Source organism: Prionailurus bengalensis, chromosome B2 (assembly GCF_016509475.1).
Source record: "Prionailurus bengalensis isolate Pbe53 chromosome B2, Fcat_Pben_1.1_paternal_pri, whole genome shotgun sequence".
NCBI classification, from domain to species: Eukaryota; Metazoa; Chordata; class Mammalia; order Carnivora; family Felidae; genus Prionailurus; species Prionailurus bengalensis.
This window is the reverse complement of record NC_057349.1, coordinates 80,795,925-80,819,333: the sequence shown is the minus strand read 5'-3', so window position 1 is coordinate 80,819,333 and position 23,409 is coordinate 80,795,925. Positions and strand designations below refer to the sequence as shown.

The following is a 23,409-nucleotide window of genomic DNA, read 5'->3' as shown; positions in this document are numbered from 1 at the left end:
CATACATGGGAAATAAATTGACCTCTATTCCAGTTACTATCATGAATATACAGAAGGAAAAACCTGCATCTGTTTCACATTGTAAATGCCTGAAGCGTCCAGAACAGAACCATAAACTCACGGAATGGCAGCAAACATTCACTATAAGGGTGCTAAAGCCGTCCATGGACTAATCTCTGAGGGAGTACTGTTAAAAGAGTGTCCAGTACTAATTTCGTACAATTCTGAATATGTTTCATAGGCTTTAATTCAAGTAACCTACTTCTAACTATTCAAAAGGAAATAACTAACTCCTTACTAGGCTTCAAGCGCCTCCAAGGCAATGGTTTTGTCTTATTCATTGCCACAGAGGCACATGATTTCGGTACTGGACATGACTATAGAGGTCAACTAGTTTGAATTTAATCATTTTGAATGACTAGGTAATACAACCTATCACAGTTTCATTTGGTTTTTTTCATCTTGAATTGCTGTCCTATCTCATACATGAGAATTTCTAACTAAGAAAACTCCAGTGTGAGTCTTTGGCAGGTAGACTAATTGAAATGACCTAATAGCCTTTGTTGTACCCTCTGGGACCAGAAGCAAGGTGGCAAGATCAACTTCCAGCAACATCCCTCTCCTCCCCTCCTCCACATCACAGCCGGCAGCCATGGCCTGCTTGAAAAGAAATGAATTTGCATGACCTTCACAAGGATCTTCTCAAGCCTGGCTCTAGAAAAAAATTTCCTGGTGCTATTAAAATGCACAAAGTTATCGCATTGACACTCATACACTTACAGGAATGAGGAATGCAGAAACATCATCATCCACAAGACTAAGGACTGGCCCTGCCAGGGCAGATCAGAGCTCAGTATTTTCTGTCCTTGCCAGAAGGCCAGGTAGGGACCTCAAGAAGCAGGGTGTTTTATCAAAAGAGGCACCAGACCCAAAGTCAGGAGACTGAGAACTGCTCCTAGCTCTTAGGCTTCTCTTCGTCTGAAAACCATAAAGGCTGGCAGAGAAAAACTCCCCGTGTGGTTCTAGACCTACATGAGAGGCTTTGCAATGCTGTTAGAAAAATTAGCCTGGCCTTTTGAGCTTCCTTTGGTCCATCTCTTAGCTTTCCACACAGACGGTCAAAATGAGGGCCTTTTAAAACTCTGCCCTCAATCGAAGGTGGTTCAGAGTAACACTTTGGCTGGTATCACAAGACTCCCAGGGCAATGCTTCACTGCTTCCTCAGCATATGCCAGTGCCCATTTTACAGGGGGGGATTTATGATCCTTCTCTCAGTAGAGCGAGCCAAAGTTTTATAATATTCATTAAAAATCAGCACCACATGTAATAATATGGAATACTGCCTGTACACAAGGGGGCCAAGTTATAGGTGTTCGGGGAAACGTGGCAGAATTTCTTGGCCTTGGCAGGGGTAAAGTTGCAGGCACCAGCACTGCACTAACACAACCTTCTTTTATTGCAAATGTTCGTTCACTCTAAGTCCTAATTACTTTCTGTAAAATCCTCACCACCATCAAGCTTTCTTCTGACAGGGCAGCCACACGATGGCCTTAAAGTACAGCAGCAACACCCTGGCAGCCTCCAGAGTAAGAGGCAGGGGACAGGCTGGAACCCAGGAGGAGTTGGGGCTGAAGCTGAAAGCGAGGCTTTCCATTTACACTTAGCAATTGCTCTCGCCCCTTCCAAAACCAAGTCGTGGGGGCTATAGACTCGCTCAGTGGGACGGGCCCAGGCCTTCGGGTGAAGGATTCAATCGCTGTTGGGTCGGAAACTACTCTTCCTCGCCCCACCCCCACTCATGAGGGGGCCAGGTTAGCTTGGTGGGGGCCCGTGGAACATCTTTTCCCTCCCCTCCTGGGAAACGCTAGACAACCCAGGAATCCCAGGTCTCGACGTCTGGCTCCTCTTCCTGGGGGCAGGGCCCTGGGCTCTGCACCCCTCCCCACGTGCCATACCAGCCTTCACCACTCCCCTCCCCCCCACAAGCCCCCAACCCTTGCCTTTCAAGGCCTTTGCGAGTCTCGAACAAGGCCGGACCCGGCCAGGCGCTCAGTCCGGCCGGGAGCACGGGGCTCTCCCCACCGCGCGGCTGCACAAAGCGGGGAGTGCAGCGGCGGCTGAGGCGCGCCCCCTCCCGCGAGCGGGCCGAGCGCGCGCGCCCGCCCCCGCCCCTCGCCCCCCACCCTAGCCCCCGGAGCGCCATTCGCGGAGCGGCTTACGCTAGTCGCCAGGCGTACGGCGCCCCAGCGGCCGGGGAGGTGCGCTGCCCGGCTCCCGTAAAGTTATTGTGAATGGGGAGCGGGTGACGTCAGCGCCGAATGTCAACAATGTAGCGATTGAGAGTGTGGGCGTTCCGGGGAGAGCGCGAGCCGCGCGGCGCGGAGCAAACAGCGCCGAGCCGCCGCCGCCTCAGCAGCAGCAGCAGCAGCGACCGTGCACACCCGGGCTGCGGTCGCAGCAGCGCTAACGTGAGCGCCCGCCGCCGCCCTCTCCACCCCGCCTGCCTGTTCCCGCGGCCGCCGGGCTCTTGCTTTCTCTCCGGCCTCCCCTCGACCCTTCCCCTCCCCCTACCCGGTACACTCGGGGGGCTGGGAACGAGCTGCCATGTGATGCGCGTCTTCTCCGAGAGCTTTCGGTGACCCCCGAACCGCCCACCGCGCCAGCTCCCGGGAGGGGGCTGCAGGCTGGGAAGACACTGGGAAGAGGAGGCGAAAAAGGACGCAAAGTTCTCTGGCGAGGTGAGTCCCCGGCCCTGGGTCCCGGGCCCGGCACCGGGTGGGGCGGCGGGGCAAGTTAACGGGGGGAGGGAGCGGGTGCGCGGGGCAGGCGGGGAGGCGTGGGGAAGCGACGCGGGAAGGGAGCCCGGCCGCCCGGCGCGCAGCCGCCCGTCGAGCGCCCTGCCCGCTTTTATGGCATTTTCTAGGAACGGGAAGGGGGTGGGAGCCGAGCCGGCGGACGCGGCGCGGCGAATGTGAGCTCTCTCGCCAGGCTGTTTACGGCAGGCGAGGCGGCATTGTATTTTGCTCGCGTCGACGGGTGTTTTGGAACAGCAGGGGGAGGAGGAGCAGAGGGTAATAAGTCAGGCGTGGGGAGGGCGGGCTGGAGGGAGGCGCGCGTCCGCGCAAGCCGGAGCAGCTGTCAGACCCACGGCCCTGCTCTCGGCCCCCAGCCCGCGATCCCCGCGCCAGGCCCGGCGGCCTCCTAGTTGCCGGCGGCGTCCGCGCCTGGGGCTGCTCCGCGGGGACTGCGGCCACCGCGCCTTCGTGCTCAGCTGTCAGTCGCCGCTGGGTAGCTGAGACCTCCGCGACTGGCGCGGCATCAAAGCCCAAGTTTAGGGTCCCGGGAAGAGGCAAGCTGGGAGACTCGCAGCGCAGACCAAGGGAAGCGCGCTAGGTGGAATCCCTCCTATCCAGTGACCGCGTTACGGGAATGCGTCCCTGGGAGCTTGAACCGAGGGGCTCGTGCCTTCAGAGACAGAAACCTTATACCTCCCCCTCCCCAAGATTCTACATGAAATCAAAGTGCAACGCACACACACCCTCTTTTTCCTCCCCACACTTCAGTTTCCAAGCTTCACCTAAGAGAGGAGTTTATCCAGGGGACACCTCCCCACCTCCCCATGCCGAGTCTCCCTGTGATCGCTTCGTACTCCTCTCACGGGTGGGTGCTTAGGAGCCCAGTGGCGTTGGAGAGGGCGGCGGGCGGCGCTCATGGACTACCCCAGTTGCCCGCGAGAGGGGACTCGAGTGAGCATCTCGTCCACTTCGATCTGGCCGAGAATTTGCAGGAACTCGAACCGTGGGAGGAAGCGGGCAGGGCCGAGTGTATGCACGTGAAAGGGGCCGCTCACCCCTGGCTTCGGGGGTTGTGGACGTGCGGAGAATCCTCAGCACCTTCTCGCGTGTAGGCGAGTTTAACAACTTGGGGGAAGTTCCAGTGTGGGCGCTGTCCCGATGGTTTTGTCTGTGGCCGGAGAAGGCGCGTCTCGCAGCTCTCGCGCCCGGTGACCGTGGTCGCTGCGATCCGTGGCCCCCGAGAAATGGGAGGGACGAGGGCGCCCCACCCCCTACTGCGCCGCAGACTCCCCGCGGATCCGCGGGTAGCGAGACGCGGCGTTCCTTGGTTTCCACCTTTGCTGTCTAGTGCTGTAGTCGCACTGTGTGTAAATTTCATCTGTTGCGTGTGTTTAACTAAAAAGGGTAATTACTTTAGATAAAAATCCTCTTCTGCCTAGTGGGAACCTTGGCGGAGATGATGCCTAATGAGATATTTTGCTTTTGTCTGTTTAGAGTAAAATTAGAGATGTTAACTCCGATAACGGTTTTCTCAGATCATTAAAATGTAACATGTAGGAAAGGCATGTCGAGCTGCGAAGGCTCTGGCTGACATGAAAGAAGCTGAGCGTGAAAGGCTGCCACTCTTTCCGTGGAGAGGGCTATTTTGGTAAGGCAGCGGGCGTCTTGCTTAAAATGTGAGATTGCCCCACCCTGGTTCTCTGGCAGCTCCCGAGTAAATGGCATTTTTCATTCTTGCAGGTAGTAATAAACGTGAGTCAAAATGACATCTTGTTAGAATTAGTCTTTAGTCTGTAAGAGAGATTGCTAAATTACAGTGTTGCACTCAGACTGCTCCAGTGAAAGGTCTGTCAGCATTTCCATTATAAATTCAGTTTTTCAGGAGTTTATAATTTCACCACAAAAGTTGTGGTGACTGAAATGTTTTTCCCTTTTAGTGTTCTGGTTTAGAGAATGCATTGATTGCCCAATTCTGTCCTATTTGCTGTTCCTGAAACTTGAATGTCATTCAAAGTGGGGGGGGGGTCCCCAAAATGGAATACACAACCATGGAATAAAAAGTACTTTTGTTAGAACACACTCTAATTTGTGCAGGGCAATATTTTCATTTTGCATTTTGGAAGGCTTTGGGTTTGACATTTGGTAATCATAAGTGTGTTGAGTTAATTCCTCTGGTATCTGTTGCTTCTGCAGGTGGATTGAAATGTCAGTTCATTTTGTATATGCCAGGATTATATGGGAAAACATTCTCTTCATGCATGTGTGTGTCTGAACTCATAGCTAAATTATAAATACCCTTGTTAGTTATTTTTCTGTTCCTTGTAGGTTGCATGTGAGGATCTGCCATAGAGAAGAGGGGGTTAGGCAGAAAGGGAGGGGGGTCATCAGAACAACCCCCCCACCCCCACCCCACCCCAGTTCACTTTTCAGTATTGCTAATGCCTGGGAGGAAGCCATTTATTCCCTTTCTATTGAATCATGCCTTTGACTCAGTATCTTCAGGCAAGTTCTTTCCAGTCACTCACCTCTGGCTGCTGTATGAGGGGCTTAATTATTTGCAAACTGCCTTGAAATCCCTGGATGAAAGGCACTGCATAAGTGCAAAGTATTGTTATTCAGATATGGAATTTAATGATCCATTACAGTTCATCAGGAAATGCACTTTGCAGTGATGTTAGGAAACGTTTCCACCTGATAGACGGTAATAACAACTGCTTAAAAGTGGGTTCAGATTACAGATGAGACAATTAACTCTAGCCATGTGCTCTTCAATTTGTTGCAATTCATTTTGTGATCAAAGTGAGTCATGGAGAGCCAGATGGTCAGGTTCATGTTCAAATCTCTCCTAGGCCGGCCCTTCACTTCTGGGCCCACTGTCTGCACAGCCAACGGGACTTACTCATTAGCGCTCGTGAGCTGTTCCTCAGAATGGTTGATCGGGGCTCCTGTGATGCCAACAATAGGGCTCAGGCCAATCTATATCGTTGGGAGCAGTTTAATTTTATTTGGATTAACTCACGCTTAGTATCTCTGGTATGGATCCAGCCTTAACAAGGGTGGAGAGAGATCCTAGAGGCTCTCTAGCTCAGTGTGCTGGGCTTCACTCCCCTACTTTTTGAGCCTCAGGTTTGGGAGGGGGGGGGGTATGGTAGCTGGCTTGTTGTTAATGCTGGCTTCATTACTGAATGAATCACAGAATTACATAGAGAAATAAATACCCTTCCTGTTTTGCTGAGGGGGTGTGGTGCAAGACCAGCTTCGTGGGCATGTGTGTGCTCTGTTGTACCCTTCCCCCCCTGCTCAGAAGGATCTCACACTTGGTTGAATCATCTGTTGTTAATCATCTTGAAATTGTTAATAATTCTTGAATTCGGGGCCCTTCATTTTCATTTTTCACTCTCCTGGTGAGGAGGGGGGCATAGTAGGGAAGGGCAACCACTACTTTGTCTTATCTTCTTGTTGACTGTTGCCACACAGGAATAGGTGGGGATACTGGCTTTGTGTTACCATGTCGCCTGGTTTATCCAAGAGAAGCAGGATATCTACATTTTTGTGTGGAAGCTCTAAATTTAAAATACTAGTTCAAAAAACATTTTTAATTTTTTTTTACGTTTATTCATTTTTGAGAGAGAGAGAGAGAGAGAGCTTGAGTGGGGGAGGAGCAGAGAGAAAGGGAGACACAGAATCCCAAGCAGGGTCCAGGCTCTGAGCTGTCAGCACAGAACTTGATGTGGGGCTCGAACTCACAGACCACGAGATCATGACCTGAACCGAAGTCAGTCACTCAACCGACTGAGCCACCCAGGCGCCCCTCAAAAATTGTTTAAATGCTGGATGAGGATGTATGCAATAGCTAGAGCTGGCCTTTCTTCTGCCTTTCTTTTAGGTAACCTTTCTTCTGCCACTGAATGGGCTATAACTTCTTATTGTTTAATATTGCTGTATTTGGCTATTTTCTAAAGGCCTGGCACATAGTAGATGATTTATGAGTCTCCACCAAGTAAATGTCTGTAGCTATCCAGAAAATTGAAAGATATAAGAAAAACAAAACTTGAAATCAAAACTGAATCCCACTCAGGGATTGATAACTTTCTTTCTGATGGAGAATGCAACATGAAGAGCCACATACTTAATATCATGGGTGCCATGGCAATCCTCTGAAGGTAAATAATCCATTCCTTTTGAATAACCTGTCATCTTCTTAGGTGTTATTGACCAGATGGGGTAACTTGGCTATTAAATGCCTGAGGACCTACATGAGAATTTGACATTTGAGAACACCCACTAAAGTAATAGTTGTGATTTATTGAAGGCTCAATATGTGCCAGGAACAGTGTTAACTACTTTCTCTGTACTTGCCTCGATGACTCCTCAAAGCAACCTTGGGAAGTAGGCATTGTGCCCATTCTGCAGAAGAGGAATTTTCTCATTTTATGTTGTAAAGAATTTCACCTGAATGCTGTATGTGTTTTCTGGACTGTCTAAAGGTTATTCCCCATCCTGTATGTACAGTCTAGCCCTGAGTCAATGACTAGGTGTGCACAGGAACCATATTAAACAGAGGACATGGCTCCTACTCTCATGGACAAGGAACATAGAACAGTACCAGATGCAACATATTTGCCAAAATCTGCATTTATACAGCAGACACTGCATCTACCTTCCTGTTCCTCTCTTACTAACTGGATGTTACAGAAGTTCCAGTGACATAGGACCCTAGCAGAGGCACTGGAGGATCAGAAGCCAAGGCTGGTTGTAAAAATTTGCGTTTTGGGGGAAAAGGGCATAAACTTCTGGCACAGCTAGAGCTACATTACGCAAAGCAGCACCAAGACCCTGGGAATCATAGAAAATCGCTCCTGTTTTGTCAGTGAGAGTGTGTGACCTACTCCTGGCCCATCTTTAAATTTTATGTAAATATTTACAGATTGTTCAAGTCCAAAGTGAAACCTGCTGTGAACTAAACATTTTGTAAATTTAGAAAGGTTGCCCAGAATATCCTTTTTTTATTTTTTGGCTTGGAACAACATTTCATAGCCAAGTAGTTTTCTTTGTCAGTTCAGGGTTTTTCCTTTTCCTTTTCTCCCCCGCCCCCTTTTTTTTCTTTCTTATTAATTTAAAATGTTAGTCTACCTAAACCTGAAACCTAATCTTACCATCAGCATGCTGCTTAGCCTCCCTAAAGCTGGAAGTATCCTTAGAATCACCACTCTGTCCTTTTCAAGGACCATTTCTTTTCTAAAGAATATGGAAATTGAACCTTGCCATACCAGTGGCACTACCTCACAAATCAGGCAGGATTTTTGCCTTTGTTTTTCCTTGAGCTATCTTTTCCAAAATAATAAATCTCCCCAATCTGAAAGCATTTCACGTATGTACTCGTTCATTCTAGTCATTGGAATTACAGCCAAGATGTCTCTCAGTCTTCCCCAGTGACTTCATAATCATCATTTCTCCAGCATATTCCCCTGGTTAACTTCTCTTTTGTTCCTTAGCCTGATAATAAATTGTCCTTTGGTTCTGAGATGGGTCATTTCCTCCCTGACTTTTTTGTTCATCTCCTGAAGGCTGTAGGACACACCGCTGATGCCCCTGAGAACTGGCACTCGGTTGCTAGCTCCCTCTTGTCTTTGTGTCTGCTTTCATCTTCTCCTTCCCCAAGCATTTAAATCCTCCACTGTCCAATCCTCCTATTCTTCTCGTAATTGTTTTCGTTTGTTCCTGTGTCTGCAGCTAGCGTGTCACAAACTCCAGGTTAGTTTCAGAAGAAATCTATTTGAACTTCCAGGTCCTCCAATTCCAGTCTTGCACTGTTCTTCTCTCTCCCCTGTCATTTTCTGCAGATGCTTCAGGAGTTTCCTCAGGACTTTTCATGAGTCTGACCCAGAAGGCTTAGACTAGAAGTTTCCTTAGTATCCCAGTATCCACACATTAGTGGCAGTTTTAATTTCCTTCCCATTCTGTATTAGAACCTTGGGGTTGCAACAAAATGGGCCAGGTGTTCAGAAGTGCCGTTCTTTAGGGATAGATGCCTCATTCATTCCATAAATAAACATCTACTGAACATCTCTTATGTGGCAGGCGTGGTGTTAGGTGATCATAGTGCTCTTGGTGGAAAGCGGTAAGGGGTCACAGATCCAGTTCTGGTCCCTGCCCTAGTGAAGAATGCCATAGAGATGACATTAATTAGGTAGTAACAGATCACCCACTGCATGTTCTGTAAAGGAAAGGTATTCCATTCCAGGGGGGTGTAATGGGGGAATGTGACCAGGCTAGGCAGTTGGGGAAGCCCTTCCTGAGGAATTATGGAATGAGTTGCCTATCCGAGCCCATCTGAAATTTGGAGCTTGTCATTTCTTCCTAGCCTCCTAATCCTATTAATTCACTACTATCTTTGGCCCTTTGGAGTATTGCATAAACCATGATATAACCCTTGGGGCCATTTTGGCAAATAATGATTCCTGTATACAGAGTCCAGAATTGATTTATTTACCTGTGTCTTTAGAACCTGATAAAAACAGAATTAATCGCCAAGAATACTGTTCATTTCCATAGTTGGAAAACAATGCAAGTTAGCGTTTTTATTTTGAACATATTTAGGGTCATTTTGACAACATTTAAATGATTAGAAGTTACACAGACATTCCTCCCAGTTGGCTGGTAAGTGTCTGACCTAGGCAAAGATCTTCAATGAAAATGTGAGCCCAGCTTCTGTATGAACCCCCTGCCTACCCCAAAGCAAGAAGGTTTCTAGCCTCTGCAGCCCAGGAAGGATTATTTGGACCATTCTTAGCACAATTTGGGAGTTTTGACGGTATCTATTTAAAACAAACTACTGTACCGTATGCTAAAACTCTTTTTCTTTGGATGATAGCTAGCCTGTGTTGGGAGCTTCCTATGTGTGTTATTCATATTAACTCATTTAATCCTTATAACAACCCAGAGCTGGGTGTGATCATTAGAAGCTGAGGCACAGATGTCAACCAGCTAACGAGAGGTAGAGCTGGGATTGGAAACTAGGTATCTGATGCTACAGCCTGTTCTCTTAACTGCCATGCTATTCTGCCCCCCGTCCCCCGCTTTTCATTTTTGCTCTCTAGCAGTTCTCAGAAGTAGAAATATAGGCCAACTCACTCTGAAATATTGGATATTTTGTTGATGTCAATCTGAACGATAAAATTGAAAAAATCATGTGTCAGTGAACTTTAATGAATACATCTTTTGTCTTTCGTATGATTCACTTTCTAATAATTTCATTCCTCAGGTCTAAGTGTCCACTGGGGATCAGAGAGCAGAAGTGGTGACATAAAGAAGAACTAGACAACGTGAATCCCATGGCCCTGTCCCCAGGATTTTCCTGTAGTACAAGCTTCTACCTCTTGTTAAGTGAAGACTTTGTTTTTAGCATTTTTTTAAATGAGGGTAGGAAAGGTGAAGGAAAACTATTCCTATATAGGTAAATGATTCTACTGAGGAGGAAGAATTTCATCCAGAACCAATTCCATTAGAGCTCCTAATTAGAAATATTAGCTACTAGTAACAGATAAAAGCAGGTAACCTTTGCTCTCATTCTCCCCAATTTATTTATTATTTATTTTTTAATTTATTATTAGGAAGAGATTATCTTGCCAGATTAGCATGTTGCAACTCTCAACTGGGGATTTGAATGGTTTTAAAGGACTCAGCGAGGCAGTTGGTTTGGCAGTGACCCTGATTACTCAGGTTTGCAGGGTCACTGTTTGGAATGCTGATTCAGCTTTGCCCTGGGCTGGACATCTAAGTTGGTCTTCCTTAGTCAAGAGGCATTATTCTTGGGAGCTACTAGGACATCAAGCACACATTTGAAGCTCAATTTGGAAAATGATCTAGCATATGAATGTACTGTGCTTATTTTTCAGTATTTAGTTCAAATTTTGGAGATGGCTAAATGAGGAGATGCTTAGTGTGTCACTGTTGGAGGTTTTAAGTGATTAAAAAAATCAAGCAGATGAGTGCATAAAGATTTCTATGCAAACAATGATGAGCTTAAATTAAAGCAGCTGATTTCGTGTAAGAATTACTTGCATTGATTTGTAGAATATCTATATGGGTTCAAGATTCCATATTATGCAAATGAATGAGCCCTGAAGAGTCAAACTATGAAAAAAAAAAAAAAGAAATTAACTATAAAGATATTATTACCCTCTCAGCAAGAGGAAAATGTAGACATACTTAGAGTTAACCCTTACTTTTCATATTATCTCCTTAGTAAGATCAGTGTCAGGGATGATGATCCTTTCTGCAATTGTAAAGCTAAGCAAGGTTTGCGATCAGTTCTTCCTTCCACCGGCCTCATTCCATCCTTCTGCAGTCTTTGCTGTGCTGCGTTTGGCCACCAGTGCCCTTAACTAGTCCCCTTGTTCCCTTTCAAAACCAAGCTCAGAAAGAGATTTTATGAAAACAATTTTACTAGGGTGTAAATAACAGCATACCTAGTACACTTCTTTCTGAATCATCAGCATGTTAATAGGAGACAAAGCCAAAGAAGCAAAATTCTATCACTGGGAATGGTAAGATTTCACACATTTGTAATCTGGTTATGGGAGGACATCTCTGAGTGAAGAAAAGGTGTTTATAAAACCAGTCTTGGACAGAGAATATAGATAAGCAGATTAAAGGATAAAAACCACTGTATTATTAAAAATATAAGGAGGTGATGATTTTTAATGTTTTAATACATTTGTCAGTGAACACCACCTTCCTCTTGACAAACACTGGATCTGATCACATAAACCTGTGTAGCAAGATGGTATGTTATTTGACATTTAAACAGAACTACAAGAGAAAGCCAGTTGGTTTATAATTAGGAATTCTTGTCATTCAGTAGCAGTGAACTCAAAGTATGCTGCTGTCCTTAAATGTTGAATTTTAGGAGGAAAAAAAAGCAGTGGACCCCACTCACCTGCCTCCACACCCTATTTTATTATTAAAAATTGAGTTGATAAATTTATTTAAAAATTGGCATGCCCTATGCTGTTAGCATGGTGATTATAACTGAATGTTTGGAGAAGTTGACTGACTAATGAAACAAGGCTTAGTTTAGACCTGTTACCTGTTAAATACCCAGTTGTGGAGTCTGAACTGCCTTCTGAACTACCCACCCACCAAGGCAAAGTCCTCCAGCAACCATGCTATGTTGAGTTGATGGCGCCATCTAGTGCCAGTCTGTGGAACTATCCTGCTGGATTCCTTCCTTCGCTGTGGGTCAGATCACTGAGTAGCTGGGTGGAATACTTCACTGTCTAGTGGGGCACCCAATTCCTACCTTTCCTCTGTCTCCCTAGTTTAGTTATGCCTCCATGCCTGCTTTTCTCCCTGACTCCATTTCTTTCTGTTCCTCACTCACTAGTATCCCCTTCTTATAGCCATTTTCCCTTCTTTTTTTCCTCTTCCAACTCTTGATCATTTCTTTTGAAGCAAAAAAAAAAAAAAAAAAAAAAATCAGTGCTCACAACTGATAAACATAAAGATTTTTCTAATGATACATTATGCCAAAGTAAGAGAATGCCATGCATTTCAAAGTGAAATTAATCTTTTAAACCATGTTGAAAGAACCAGAGTGAGACAAGATGAAGACCAAAAGTCTTATTTAGAAGACTGTCCCTTATCTTCCTCTAATTAGATGCTTCCTCAAACACAGTCAGTCAAGAGGGTTTTTTTTTTAAGTTTTAATTGGCTTTGGAACAATTATTATAGTATTATTTTCTCTTTTTAAATTTCAATTGAACATCTCACTCGTATTTTACATTTGAAACTGTTTCATGGAATATCCTGGAATGCTAGCTCACTAGCATGGCATTGTCTCTATGGGAAAATGTGTTCTGAGTTCCAAACAGTTTTCCTGTAGATTTTTGGATCCTGTATTAAAAGAGAGAACAGAGATGAAAGACGCGTAGGACAAACCTGAGATGTAATTACTCTAACATTTGTGGGATCTGAATTAGTATACAGGTTTAAGTCTCCCACATCAAACAATAAATTTTAAATTTCCACTTATGTTAAGCATCTTGATATTGTGGGTTTGAAAGTAAGTCCCCTCTGAAAAACAGGAACTGTGCTTGTCTGTTACCAGTTTTTGTGGTCGATATAGCAACTATTTTGATTTTTCAGAAGGGAGGAAAAGCAGTTAAATCCAGTTAAAATTAAAACCAGTTAAAATTAACTGGCTTGTAAGATTTGAATGCAGCTGTTCCACACATCACAACACTGAGAGTGAGTTGTTTGTTTATTACCGCTATTAATTATTATTGGTTGTTGCCACTACTTTTGGGGCAGTGGCATATAGGTTATTTATATTTTTGGTCTAACCTTAGAAAATAGAACTGCAAGGGTAGGGAGGTTCCTGTTTGCTAATTTGCGTGTACCTTGTTTTGATTTTTGCTGGGTAGGTGTGTGCACCTTATGTATGCAAGAGTAATTTAGCATGTCAGCAGTTTCCTACCAGAGGCGCTTGCTGACTCATGGAGCTCTTGTGGCACTCAGCTGGCCGCACTGTAAACTGCCCACAGCCCTGGTGCTGCCCTTGGAGAGCACCGGGCCTTTGAGCTTCTGGCAGGCTATTTTCAGATCTGTAGTCACTGCTGATCTGGGTTGCCTCCTTCCAGCAGTCCATCACAGCCTTTTGGTTGCAGGGCAATACTGGGCATATTTCTACCTTTGTAGAGACTGCATAAGCACCGTGGCATTTCTGGGAATCCCTCAGGGAAATGGATTTTTACTTCATTTTAATTTTCTGAGAATCTTTAAGGGGAGAAGGGTGAGGGGATGAGAATAGGGGAAAAGGAATATGCTGTTATTTCTTCCTGAGCACCAGAAGGAACTTTCATAAACCTTTAGCGTAGGTTTTCTTGGTGTAACTGAAACCTGACCTACTTCTCCCTCCGTAAGGAGCATGTGCCTTGAGTGGGGAAGTAGGGGAGTGGGTGCCCAGTGGCTAGCCTGACATGGTTTTGTGTGGTGCAAGCCCTTCAGTGATGACAGAGTTTGTTTGTATCCGTTGCATGTTATTAAGGTTATACAAAAAAGAAAAGAGAAAGAAAGAAAGAAAGAAAGAAAGAAAGAAACCTGACCTCAGGTCATTTTAAATCTGACATGTGTTTTCAAAGATGGTTTCACTGTTTGTTTTTGGAGTTCAGTTCTGCTTATTTTCATCGGAAAGTGTGAAATGTTACCTTTTTTGAGGTTTCTAAATAAACTTCCTTTTTTGTAGACATGAGTTGATCAAGTCACCCTAAACTATCCTGAGAAGGATGAATAACGAGATCAGCTGGGGAAGGAAAGCTTTCACATCCTTAAGGAGTGCTCCTCCTTTTTTTTTTTTTTTTTTCAGTCAGTAAGCATTCTGAAGCAGCTCTGACCAGTAATAAAGAAAAAGCCAAGCCACAGCGACTGTGTGTAACATGATGTTGATGGAAGTTCTTGGTTTCCGCTGATACAAATGACTCATCAGTATCAATAGAATTGTGACTTCTAATAATAACGCAGTGCAAGACCTTCACAACATGTGGTTTTAGCCCTAGCTGTTAGTGAAAGGTTGGAAAATATTAGTTTGAGTAGTTTGAGCTTTTTTTTTTTTTTTTTTTTTTCTGGTCTCATGATTTCACCCAAGTATCAAGTTGTTTTTTGTAGGTGAGATGATCACACTATTGTTTTTTCATGTTAGTGTTTTTAGTTTCGTTATGACCAAGTAGCCAAAGTCAGATCATTTCATCGTTTAGAAATCTGTGTAGTAAGCATCTCCTGTCAGGACTGTGTTTTGAGGGAAACGTGGCTGAAAAGCAAATCCTCCCTGAACAGAGAAAGGAAAAAAACGGGTACTGACGACAGTCCACGGAGCTGCTTGCTTCCTACACAGCATCGACTGCGGAGGGCCGTGGTATTGCTGACTAGCCCTATTGCCGTGTGAGTCATTGTTAAAAGATTCCAAGAGGAAGGGTAACAGAAAATGCGAGTCAGAGGAAACAGCAGAGTGGAGAAGGGACAGTTATCGCAGGAGGAAGGGCCTTGCCTCATTTCCATGGTCAAGGAGCTGCCTGGAGACCCTGAGCGTCCCAGGGAGTTTCAGTGTGTGTTTTTGTGTTGCAGCCTCTTGACCTGCGCCTGTACATGTGAACACTCTTGTTTTCCTGTTTAGTTTTGGTTCGTTTGCCTGCAGTTTGGCCAGGCCATTCAGGATCCGTATCTTGGCTCTGTTCCACAGCGGTCTTACCCGAGAGCCTTCCCCTTTTGCATTTTGTAGTGAAGGCAACTGAATTTCTAGAATTTCCAGTTGTTCCCTTCTGAACTTCATCTTTAGGAATGTTCTGTCATTTGTTTCCTAGTTACTCTTGCTACGAGAGCCTTGATCTGGGAAATGAAGGCTTAAGAGGGAAGCACAGAATTAGAATTTTATTAGTTCAAATTTTGGGTCAGTCTTACCTCTTTCATACTTCATTTTAGGCAGATTCGTTTTGGGGGGGTTGTTTTTGTTTTGCTTTTTTGTTTTTTTGTTTTGTCTCCTGCTGTCTTCTCAGCATTTTGGGTTTTTAATACTAATACCTCCCTGTTACTTTTTTTACCCTTGTGCCTTGCTACCCTGTGGAGTTTTCTTTTGGGACTCTTTTTCCTTCTCTCTCGGCAAATGTTTGCATTTCTTTGTCTCTGTGAACACTCACCTCTTCCCACTTTTCTAGATTCCATTTGCTTCTGCCTGCATGCTCACACGCCTTTCTCACGCCATTCTTGGACACACCCAGGCATGCACACACACATACATGATTACATATTTACATGTACACCCACATGTGCAACATGCACCTACCCGATGCTGCTCCCTGACCCTGCTCTCTGGCTCATGGAGTCCCCTACGGTGGCCTGGGTGCTGCTGTTGCCATCCATGGCAGCAGCCTGTTTCTGGGAGGGGATGTTCAGGTGGGAAGGAAATCAGAAGGGGATCCAGAACCGGCTTTCTACCTGCGACTGAGAGCACCTCCTGGGGAGGAGGCTGGACTCTGAGGAACCAAAGAAAACTCCAAAGGAGGCCTGAGCTTCAGAAGCCAGACTGGGGATAGGCCAGGCTCAGGGAAATCAGCAAAGGAAGATGAGAGGTTGAGATGGCTGTGCCACCCAGCCTTAAATTGGAGAATCCTGACGGCGTCAGAAATCCATCTGGATGGGGTGGGGTAGCCAAGAGAATGAGGGGAGGAAGAGGCCCAGAACCCACAGTGTGAAAGAGGACTGGAATCTTTGAATTGCCTTCTGGCCATTAAAATGCTTGTGCAGCCTGAGTAGGTCTGTGGGACTGTGGGAACAGGCAGGAGAGCCTATGGTACACACAGTAAGGAGTAGGTCTCCCCCTGCAGCCTCAGGGCTCTCTCCCACTCCCTGAGGGAAGCCTTCCCTGTTGCCCTGTGGAGTGCAGGGACCACCTTCCTTCCCAGGTGCCCCTTCCCTTCCCTTCCCTTCCCTTCCCTTCCCTTCCCTTCCCTTCCCTTCCCTTCCCTTCCCTTCCCTTCCCTTCCCTCCCCTCCCCTCCCCTCCCCTCCCCTCCCCTCCCCTCCCCTCCCCTCCCCTCCCCTTCCCTTCCCTTCCTCCCAAAGATCTTTTTTTTTTTTGACGTTTATTTATTTTTGACAGACAGAGTGCGAGTGGATGAGGGGCAGAGAAAGAGGGAGACACAGAATCCGAAGCAGGCTCCAGGCTGTCAGCACAGCCTGATGCGGGGCTTAAACTCATGAACTGTGAGATCATGACCTGAGCTGAAGTCAGACGCTTAACTGACCGAGCCACCCAGGTGCCCCTTTTTTCAAAGATTTTATCACCTTCTGACATCCTATATGTGTTGCTTGCTTGCTTATTATCTCTCTCCCTCACTGTGACATAAGCTCAGGGGTTATTGTCTCCTGTGGTCACTGTGGTATTCCCAGTACCTGGCAAAGTGTTTGGCACTCAAGGTGTTCAATACATATATATTTGTTGAATGAATGAATGAATGGACTCGTTGACTCTCCCTCGTTAAAAATCAGCTGTGGCTTCTTGCAGCCTACAGAAGTCTAAACTCCTCGGTAGAACATTTAAAGCTCCTTATAACCTGTTCCCACCCTCCCATTTCAGATCTCTTTTTCACCAATGTTTCTTCTACATTGAACTTCAGTTAAATGCCCCCTTGAACAATTTATGTCTTTATTTTTTACAGTTTCCTAATGTATGAGTTATCTTTGTTGACCCAGGTTTTTAAAAATTTATCCTAAAATTACTTCTTGGACAAATCAGTACTTATTGAGGATTTGCTCTTTGTGGAGAACTCTGTTAGGCACAGGATATGGTGTGTGGGACGCAATACCAGTATAAAATATGTTCCCTGTCTATAGAGAAGTTGTTTTGGAGATGACACATGTAAACACGAAGCATTTGAAGTATAGTGCATGGCGGTATGTGACCAAGGGCCAGAATGAAGAGTCGAGGTAAGTATGGCAGATATTGGGGGAAAAGAGTGAGGATTGGAGGACTGGGAAGCTTTAAAAGGAGGAGTTGGATCTGTATATGTCCCTAAAGTATTTTGGGATTTTCTGGGATTTTTTTTTTTTATTTCTCCAGTTGGTACCTTCACAACTTTATAGATGTCAGGTTCATCAGCTTTATTGTTGATCATTGTCAGCATGATGTCCCTTTCTTGACCATTCTTAAGATGTAATGAATGGACGTATATGAAGGATTCTAAGTACAGACATTCAAAATTCTCATATGGTAGCACAAAAAGTTTAAAATGTGTGAGAAGTCCTTCCTTTTTATTGTTTGAAAAAAAAATGAATAGAGCTCTGTTCACTAAAACATGAACCCAGACCTTTTGAGAAAGGTGTGAGAATAGGATCCCAAGCTTACCTTGTCTCACAGTCACATCAAGGCAACAACTACATTATGCAACTAACTCTGAAAACGACCTGAAGACTGGCGGAATGTATCTTCCTCAACTAACTGTTGACAGGAGGCCACATCAGAAAGAGTAGGAGGAGTAGAAGTGTGGTTAGGAACCAAACTACAAACAGAACACATTTTCCCATAGAGAAGGGAAAACAAGGGGGATCAAACTCCACACTGGCCACCCCTGACCCTGGGGACCCCCGCTGGAAAGATAAATCCCCTAACATCTGGCTTTGAAAACCAGCAGACTTAATTAACTCTGGAAGAACTGGAGTGTGATGGGAAACTAAGTCCCTGCCCTTCAAGAGCCAGCACGTTAAATAACTCAGCCTGAGACACAGTACAGAAATAGCAGTTTGAAAGTGCCAGGGACATACCTGTAGGAGGTTTATTGACTAATCTCAAAATGTGTGCTGGAGGTACAGGGATCTGTAGGAGATTTCTCTGGAAACAAAAGCACTAGCAGGCATCATTTTTCCTGCCCCTTTTCAACCTAGTTGACTAGACTGACTTGCAGGAGCCAATCCGTTCTAACACTGTCCATCGAACCTGTAGCACCATGAGCCCTAGCCCGGCATTCTCCTGCAGACCTGCCCCACTCACCACAGCTGCTTCGTCAAGCATCCCTCCAAGGTGGCTACAGCATCACCACACCTAGTAGGCAGCCTTGGCTGGGACTGACTCCTGCCCTAGGATGGGGAGAGATAACCCCACGCACCAGCAGGTCCATAGTTCCTGCAACCAGGCCTCTTAGCTGGCCACACAGAGAGCAAACCTTGCCTGTAGCTGTGGCAGAGAGTTTAATTGCAGAGTTAGGTTGAGTGCTGGCTTCTCTGACCAAAGAGCCAACAGCAACCACAGCTGAACCTCTCAACAGACAGGGAGAAAACTCTAGTGTATCAAGAGTAGGCAAAGCAAGTCATTGCAGCCAGCTAGTCTGAAAGCAATTGCAGCTCAGCCACAACACGAGGGAACATGCAGCCCACAAAGGGAACACTTTTAGAGCACCTGGTTCTGGTGACGGGGGCAGGAGTTGTGCTACAGGGCACCACAAGACCTTCTACACAAGGCCACTACTTTCAAGACCAGGAGACAGAGCTGACCCACCTAATACATAGAAACAAACAGAGACAAAATTAAGAGACAAAGGAATGTGTCCCAAAGGAAAAAAGTCAAAGTCACAAAAAAAGAGCTAAGTGAAATACAGATAAGCAATGTGCCTCATAAAAAGTTTAAAGTAATCACCATATAGATATTCACTGGACTTGAGAAAAGAGTGGATGAACCCAGAACTTCAACAAAGACATAGAAAATATAGAAAAGAGCCAATTGGAGCTGAAGAATTCAATAACTGAAATGAAAAATTTCTTCAGAGGGACTTAAGAACAGATTAGAGGATGCAGAAGAACAGATCAGTGGTCTGGAAGACAGGGTGGTGGGAAGCAACTAAGATGAACAGCAAAAAGAAAAATAAAAAATGAGAATAGGTTAAGGGAACTCTGTGACATCATCAAGTGCAATAACATTCACATTATAGGGATTCTAGAAGGAGAAGAGAAAGGAAGGGGACAGAAAATTTATTTGAACAAATAATAGCTGAAAACTTCCCTAATCTAGGGAAGGAAACAGACATCTAGGTCCAGGAAGCACAGAGATTCCCTAACGAGATGAATTGAAGGAGGTCCACCTCAAGACACATAATTAAAATGGCAAGAAGTGATGATAAGGAGAGAATCTTAAAAGCAGCAAGAGAAAAGAAAAGTTATATACAAGAGAAACCCTAAAAGGCTCTCAGCTGGTTTTTCCACAGATACTTTGCAGGCCAGAAGGGAGTGGCATTATATTGTCAAAGTGCTGAAAGGAAAAAACCTACAACCAAAAATACTCTACTTGGTAAGGTTATCATTCAGAACTGAAGGAGAGATAGTTTCCCAGACAAAAGCTAAAAGAGTTCATCACCACCACACCAGTCTGACAAGAAATGTTAAAGGGAATTCGTTAAGTGAGGGAAAAAAGGCCATAACTGGAAGTAAGAAACTTATGAAAGGTGAAAGGAAATTATGCATTTGACCGGTGAAAGGAAACATATAGTAAAGGTAGTAGATTAATCACTTATAAAGTCAGTATGGAGATTAAAACATAAAAGTAAAATCAATTTTATCTACAAACATTAGTCAAGGGATACACAAATGAAAAAGATGTAAAATATGACATCATATACATAACCTGGAGGGGGAATAAAAATTTAGTGCTTTTAGAATGCACTTAAATAGTCATCAACATAATATAGACTGCTATACACATAGGATGTTATATATGAACCCAATGGTAACCACGAATCAGAAACCTATAATAGATACACAAAGAATAAAGAAAAGGGAATCCAAGCATAACACTAAAGGAGGCCATCAAACACAAGGAAAGAGCAAGAGAAGAAGAAAGAAACATAGGAAGCCTGGGCGGTTCAGTTGGTTAAGCATCCGACTCTTGATTTCAGCTGAGGTCATGATCTCATGATTGTGAAATCGAGCCCTTTATCAAGCTCCACACTGGGCATGGTGCCTGCTTAAGATTCTCTCTGTTTCTCCCTCTGCCCCTTCCCCCTGCTCACATACACGCTCTCTCTTTCTCTCAAAAAAGAAGAGAAAATAAAGAAACAAAAACAACCAGAAAACAGTGAACAAAATGGCAGTAAATACATACCTATCAGTATTTACTTTAAATGTAAGTGGCCTAAGCACTCCAATCAAAAGACATAGGATAACTGAACAGATAAAAAACAAAACAAAAAAACAAAAAAACAAGACCTAAAGGCAGACTGAAAGTAAAGGAATGGAAACGATATTCCACGCAAATGGAAGAAAAAGAAAAAAGCCAAGGTAGCAGTACAGACAAAAGGACTTTTTTTTTTTCAACGTTTATTTATTTTTGGGACAGAGAGAGACAGAGCATGAACGGGGCAGAGAGCATGAATGGGCAGAGAGAGAGAGGGAGACACAGAATCGGAAACAGGCTCCAGGCTCCGAGCCATCAGCCCAGAGCCTGACGCAGGCTCGAACTCACGGACCGCGAGATCGTGACCTGGCTGAAGTCGGACGCTTAACCGACTGCGCCACCCAGGCGCCCCCAGACAAAAGGACTTTTAAACAAAAACTGTAGCAAGAGACAAAGAAGGGCATTGCATAATGGTAAAGGGATCCATCCAACAAGCAGATATAACAATTGTAAATAACTTATGCACCCGACAAAGAAGCACCTAAATACATAAAGCAGATATTGAAAGACATAAAAGAAAAAATTGACAGTAATACAATAACGGGATTTTAACACCTGAATAAATAGACCATCATCAATGGATAGTTCATTCAGACAGAAAATCAACAAAGAAACAATGGCTTTGAATGACACATTAGATGGACTTAACAGATACATACAGGACATTCTATCCAAAAACAGAATACACATACAAATGCACATGGAACATTCTCCAAGATAGACTACATGTTAGGCACAAAACAAGTCTCAGCAAATTTAAGAAGACTGAAGTCATATCAAGCATCTTTTCTGACCGCAATGGTATAAAACTAGAAATCAATTACAAGAAATAATCTGGAAAAAAAACACAAACAGGGGAGACTAAACGACATGCTACTTAACAACAAATGGATCAATGAAGAAATCAAAGAGGAAATTAAAAAAATACATAGAGACAAATGGAAACACAACATCCAAAATCTTTGGGATGCAGCAAAAGCAGTTCTAAGAGGGAAGTTTGTAGTGATACAGGCCTACTTCAGGAAATAAGAAAAATACCAAATGAGCAATCTAACCTTATAACTGAAGGAACTGGAAAAAGGGTGAACAAAGCCCAAGATTAGTAGAAGGAAGGAAATAATAAAGATCAGAGCAGAAATAAATGAAAAAGAAACTAAAAAAAAATAAATAAGAAAGATAAATGAAACTAAGAGCTGCTTCTGTGAAAAGATAAGCAAAATTGATAAACCCTTAGACTCATCAAGAAAAAGAGAGGACTCAAATAAGTAAAATCAGAAATGAAGGAGGAAAAATAATAACTGACACCACAGAAATATAAAAAATTATGAGAGAATACTCTAAGAAATTATATGCCAACAAATTGGACAACCTGAAAGAAATGGATAAATTCCTGGAAACATGTAATCTTCCAAAACTGAAAAAGGAAGAAATAGAAAATATGAACAGGCCAATTACTAGTAACAAAATTGAACTGGTATTTAAAAAAAAAAAAACAAAAAACAAAAAACTCCCAACAAATGGAAGTCCAGGATCAGATGCCTTCACAGTTGAATTCTACCAAACATTTAAAGAAGAGTTAATGTCTTTTCTTCTCAAACTCTTCCAAATAATAGAAGAGGAAGGAAACCTTCCAGATTGATTCTACAAGGAAAACATCCAGATTACCCTAATGACCAAAACAAAAGACATAACAAAAAAAGCAAAATTACAGGTTAATATCCCTGATGGACATAGATGCAAAAATCCTCAACAAACGTTGACAAATTGAATTCAACTACACACTAAAAGGATCACTCACCATGATCAAGTGGGATTTATTAACGGGATGCAGAGGTGGTTAATTATTCACATACTAGTCAACGTTAACAAGAGGAAGGCTAAAAACCATGTGATCATCTCAGAAGATGCAGAAAAAGCATTTGACTAAATTCACCATCCATTTATGATTAAAAAAAAAAACCTTAATAAAATCGGCTTAGAGGGAGCATACTTCAACAGAGTAAAGGTGATACATGAAAAATCTACAGCTAACAGCATATTTCATGGAGAAAAACTGAAAGTTTTTCCTCTAAGATCAAGACCAAGACAACGATGTCTATTCTCATGACTTTTATTCAACATAGTACTGTAAGTCCTAGCTGCAACAGTCAGACAAAAGAAGAAGAAATAAAAGGTATTCAGATTGGTAAGGAAGAAGTAAAACTGTCATTATTTGCAAATGCTATGACACTATATATAGAAAATACTAGACTCCACCAAAAAATACACTATTAGATAGAATAAATGAGTTCAGTAAGTTGCAGGTACAGAAATGTACAGAAAGGTGTTGTGTTTGTACACAATGATAATAAGGTAGGAGAAAGGGAAATTAAGAAAACTATCCATAACAGTTGCACCAAAAAGAGTAAAATACTTAGGAATAAATTTAATCAAGGAGGTAAAAGACCTATATTCTGAAAACTATACGATATTGGTGAAGGAACTCGAAGACAATATTTCAGCTGTGAAATAGCTGAAGGGCAGTTAAGAGGTACAAGCTTCCGATTATAAAATAAATAAGTCATGGAGATGAAAAGTACAACATAGAGAATGAAGTCAATAATACTGTAGCAATGTTCTTCTGTGACAGATAGGGACTGCACTCATCATGGTGATGATTGAGTACACCTGAAACTAATATAATGTATGTCAATTATATCTAAATTTAAAAAAATGAAGAGTGAAAAAATAAGTTCAAAGAAGTTGATGCTATTTGTGGCACACGTATATGGTACTGGTCCAGCATATGTAAAGAACACATATGAATCAATAAGAAAAACCCAGATAACCCAATTAAAAAAAAATACTGTACATTTATATGCTTAAGCATTTGGCAAAAGAAACCCAGATGGTTAGTTTAATA

At 43.7% G+C, this 23,409-nt stretch overlaps 1 protein-coding gene across 1 annotated transcript in view; it reads left to right on the top strand.

Moving 5' to 3' along the window:
* The first annotated feature begins 2,239 nt into the window (after nt 1–2,239).
* Nucleotides 2,240–23,409, top strand: part of BACH2 (BTB domain and CNC homolog 2) — a 354,231-nt gene continuing 333,061 nt past the window's right edge. Inside the window, exon 1 of the mRNA XM_043591946.1 lies at nt 2,240–2,738. The gene's annotated coding sequence lies outside the window, so the exon portion shown is untranslated. The remainder of the gene's footprint in view (nt 2,739–23,409) is intronic.